This window comes from Armigeres subalbatus, chromosome 1 (genome assembly GCF_024139115.2).
Source record: "Armigeres subalbatus isolate Guangzhou_Male chromosome 1, GZ_Asu_2, whole genome shotgun sequence".
Classification (NCBI taxonomy): Eukaryota; Metazoa; Arthropoda; class Insecta; order Diptera; family Culicidae; genus Armigeres; species Armigeres subalbatus.
The window spans coordinates 30722283-30727512 of NC_085139.1; the positions used below are offsets into that span (position 1 = coordinate 30722283).

A 5230-nucleotide genomic window follows, 5' to 3' on the forward strand; every position below is an offset into this window, starting at 1 on the left:
TTAATTTTAATAATGATTTTTCTTTCTGTGTATTAAATAATTTCAAGACAATAAAATAAAATTAAATTTCATAATGTTTGAAAATACCTGACGTTTTAACTCAATAATTTGACTAAATACTATGCAGCAAGGCGACAACGCCCCAGTTCTGGGTTACAATAGCTGTGAATAAAAAAATAAGAACCGCTTTTAACTGATGCTCGTAATATTTGCTTTGCTGATGCTCAGCAAGTGGTTTTGTAATATTCAGAAATTAATTTCAAAATATAAACTACTTACTCGGGGGTCGGAACAAAAAAATCGGTAAAACATTTACAGTTGGGATTTAAATATTTTGCTAAATCAGTTTGCCTTATAAGCCAACTATCCTAATAGCACAAATCTAAAAACAAAGAAAACTTCAGAAAAATATATAAAGCTCTTTTAGTGGAATGTATTCAACCGTCTAATACGAATTAAGTACTCTCCATTTAATTCCACCAGTTAATTAACTGGTGGAATTAAATGGAGAGTACTTAATTCGTCTTAGACGGTTGAAAGAAAACTTATTTAATAAGTTGATTTTAATAAATAAAAAAATAAATATTGTCAAAATTATTAATGTCCACCTTTTCTTAAAATTTCTAAACTGCAATAATTTACCTGTACCAATGCCAGATCCTTTAAGAATGGGAACGCTTTGGGCATGTATCCAGGCCCCACAAAAGCTTATGAATCACATCAAACCCATTTTGCGAGTCACCTGCAAGTTTAGGTGCCCGACCGAATGAGGCCTTGGCTTAACGCATTCCAAAGATCAATTTAACAATTTATATATTATTACAATTACTTATTAGCTATACAAGATAAAGCCTCATTCAAACTCTCAAACTAATCAACCAAGCTATTAATTTAAGATTTGACATTGAATTATGACGAGAGCCATCTTAACAACATTTATGAACTGTTATAAGACTAGTTTAGTACTACACTGGATTTTGTTTTTACACGATTTACATTTTCTCAATTTTTCACTTATCCTAAATGTTTAACGTATATTAATTATCATGTGATTTTTCTTTGATTTATTCTGGATTTTTTGAAACATGTTGCGAAGAGTTTGGTGGCAAATTGAAGTCACACGATCAAAAATACGAGCGAAAAAAAATCGTGTAAAAACAAAATCCTGTGTATTCCAATTAACTCCAACACGCTGTATTTCTTTACAGATACGTATTCCGACCTCAAATATTAGGCCGTTTTCAGTGTCTCGTGTTGGCGTGACTCGACTTAAGTTAATTGATTTTTTTTATTGCGATTAGTCATCGGCGTGGTAAAATTATGATCGGCGGCGGCGGCATGGCGCGGCGGCGCACAGGTCTAGGGGAGGGTATAACTAGCAGCCTCACCATCTGTTTATGAAATTCACAACGCGGTGTGCAAATTATCGAAAAATAATAATCAAGAATTGTTATACAATTATTATATAAATTAAACGTTACCTCAGCAAAAAAAATCATATAAATTGAAAATAAATTCTACAGCCTTTATGCGAGTGTTAAAGGTCAATAACCGATAACAAAATTATAAATTGAAAGACTAGGGCCTGGCTCCTGAGTGAGATGTAACCATCAATGCAGAACCCTTTGATAGGATTGACTTTTTTACCTGAGCGACAATGGTAACGAGCTCAAGCTTTGATGTTTGTGCTCCTCATCGTCGGCGTTGCACGTGGTTGTACCACGTCGAAGAAAGGCAAGATCGCGCGCTTTCTGCTTAAAAGGATAAAATCTCGGGTACTTTTTCAAAACGGCGTATGTCGCAAATTGTAAACAAACCCGTTTTCAACAGCATATGGCATCAATTTCATTCAAAAATGTGTATATCTTCAAAGTTACATGAAAATGTGTTTTTAAAAATGTAAATCAACTTTTTGCAAATCGGTGTAACATCATTGTTGAAAATATTGCACATACACCGCTTAGCAGAAAATGTACTTTAAAAAGTTTTTTCGAACAACTACACGTAAAAAAAAGTAATTATTTTATTTATTCAATTTGATTCATATTCCTCATTACGTATAGCAACATAAAATTCATTAAACGATCAATAGCCTTCATAAAATATTTGTATCAATTTTATTGAGCGTGTTCATATACTGTATTTCATATCGCAATGAAAAGTATAAGTTTCGCATAATGGCAAAAAAGTATAAAGTTGAACTTATACTTTCAATAAGGAATGAAACTGAACTGATAAAGACAAACATGGCGATTGGAAGTTGTGGAAAGGAGATCGTGTTGATTCTGGTAAATACTTAGTGATTTTAATTATTTAATTTATTTATTATAAATTGTATTTCTTCAAATGCAGGGAAACTTCCACTGTGTGATTCGGTCAAATGTGTATGCAAGCAAAAACCAACGAAAAAAAGTGGATCCGATTCAGTTTTCGGTCGGTTTGCAAAACTAGGTATGAGCATGAATAGGTATGGCATTTTTATTATCTTTATTCATTAGGAATGAAATAATGTGCTGATAATATTTTCTCTTTCCAGTTAGCGCAATCTGATAAGTTTCATATGCGTCGTGATTATATACCGAAGAATAGGAAGCAGTTCAAGAATCATCCATCAGGAAATGATGCCGTTTGTTACAGACACCCACTTCAGCGGATTCTTTTGCTCTGCAAATCCTGTTGCATACATCGGACCTAATCGGAAGCTCTGATGTCGCTGAGATCTAATTATTACTGACGGAATTGGACAGTAGCAGTATATACCGGTAGAAGCAGCATAGCACGGTAGTAGCAGCAGCGGCAACAGAAGTTCTCTTCTGCAGAACTCTCCGATTATGCCTGATGCAGGCAGCATGATTGGCAAAGCAATAAGATCAGATGGAGCTGGTGACTGTGTTTAACAGCGGTATCTTAATCCCCGATGGATGATCCTACTCTGACGATGACTAAATGGGTGTATCGGGTGTATGCTTCCTTTTCGTAGGAGAATTTATCAACAGCTGATGAAATATTTCATGTTCCGGCAACGATCACGAGTCAAGAAGAAATCGGGAATTAAATATCTTGCGTGCAAAGTAAATAATATATAATGAAAATAAAATACGTTTAAATAAATAAAGCCAGCTGTTTAATTACCTTAGATTAATTTCTGGATGCTCCTATATAGGAAAATAAGGTATATGAACCAATATAATAAAAGATATATACAAACTTAATTGTTTTATTGTTATTTTTCTTATGAAGTTCATTCAACAATCGTATGTATGTCATTTTTCATCCAATATTGTGTATGCAGGAATGACATGAAATGTATTAATATCATGTTATGATTATCTTAAGACATGCCTCATGACCTTCATTATAGAAACGCATATAATTTATGCAGAAAACTCAATGGCAAAAATGTATGTGTTTTGCCATATACAATCATTAAGGAAATTTCTTTTCGTGTAAATAGTTTAGAACGTGCGTCTGCTTGTACTTTTTCATCACTGATTTCAAAATTAAGCATGTTGCTTAAATATTCTGATTTTCGTTAAGAAAAACATTTTACGTTGTTTTTCTGCAGCAAATGTTGTTACGTCGTGTTGTAAGTGTTGCAATTTTTTTGTCGCATGTGCGTGAAACGTTTCAACTTGACGCAACATTTCGACGTATCAACAATGCAGCGTACGGAGCAGCGTAACATTTCGACGAAAGTAGCATGACCTCGGTCATGCTGACGTATCAAAACGACGTATGTGATTTATCTATTGCAGAACGTTGTAACATATATTTTTATCAAAATACCTGAAATGTTCACACGCAGTGCAGATTTCAGGGTCAGTGACGATGAACCTTTTCATAATGTATCGTTGAGGTGTATTCAATTGCAATAAAAATGATTAGTTTTTAAATAGGAATAAAAATAAAATCTGAAAACTTCCAAGCTCATTTTCTCAGCTTGATCAAAATGTTACATACGCCGATTTGAAAAAGTTCCCGAGAAATGGAAAATTCAATTTATTTTTTGCCTTTCCTTTGTGTGCATGAAATGTGGCATGGCACACGCTGCCTGACTGCGAATCTGCTGCCACGCTTGACTAGACCGACTGTCGTCGGTTCGTTTGGGAGGTTGATATAAAATGTGCTTTCCCAAGGGTTTCATCGTTGTGCTTCAACAATTTAGGGGAAACAAGTATTGCCTCGTTATTGCTAACAAGTTTGATGTGTAGGTTTCAAATCAACTATTTTTTTAAAATGTAATTTAAAAAATCAGGTAATTATTACCTAGAAAAAATAGCATTTCGAACAAGAACAAGTTCGCAATTTTTTTTTCTCTAACGTAGGGGAACCGGATATCAAAGCGCGTTTTGAACATTACTCCTCAATACAAAGGCGGAACACAAGGCTGTTGCATTTGGATCGCATCGGTTTAGATTTGTGGTGCGGTGAAAGAGCAATAACACTTTCCCTTCCGGGTGATACTCAATGGCGTGACAAAATCACATTATTTTCTCGGGAGACTAAATCCCATTATCGATGCTAACTAGACACAAGACGAATCTCCAAATGGTTGACTGTCGAAGCTGGTTTGTTGACGACATACGATGGCTATGTTACTTAAAAAAATAGTTGAAGTTCAGGTTAGTTTCTAAAATGATCTGGAAGGAAATTCAAAGCCGTCGGTACTTACTTACGTACAACGCTAACCTTGTTTAAATAACAATTAGAGTAAATCACTCAAATCCTAATAAAGGATGGCGGCACGCCTACAATTTCATCCAGGGCACGACACAACCTTGGAAACTAACGACGATGGCGATAAGGCGGGACCGGAAAAGCAACCCACCAAGTTCTGCGAAGTGACGTAAACTCACTCCGCGACCATGGACAGAAGAATGAACCGTTTTAGGTGGAATTGAATACGGTTTCTTTCTTCTGGCGAGGGATACACAACGACTTGCTTTTTTCACTTTGGTTGATTAAATGAAGTGATTAGGAGAATGAAAAGCCCTAATCACGAGAGGCAGTAATAGTCTTTTGTTGGTAACAGAAGGGAATTTGTGCGCTGTTGAATCGATATCGTGAATTGAGATTCAAATGCATCTTTTTTCAGGACGAATGGATGTAGGTATAAATCTTTGGCCTTTATATATACCTATTCGGGGTTATCCACAAAGTACGTCACGCCTCTAGGAGGAGGGACGTTTCAGAGCAGCGTGACGATCCATACAAAAAACTTAGAGGATTG

General features: G+C 35.3%; 1 long non-coding RNA gene across 1 annotated transcript; it reads left to right on the forward strand.

Annotated features, from left to right (window-relative positions):
- Positions 1 to 2157: 2157 nt before the first annotated feature.
- Positions 2158 to 3092, forward strand: LOC134208240 (uncharacterized). Its single transcript, XR_009978566.1, has 3 exons — positions 2158 to 2288; positions 2353 to 2467; positions 2537 to 3092. It is a non-coding gene; the product is annotated as an uncharacterized LOC134208240 (long non-coding RNA).
- Positions 3093 to 5230: the final 2138 nt, after the last annotated feature.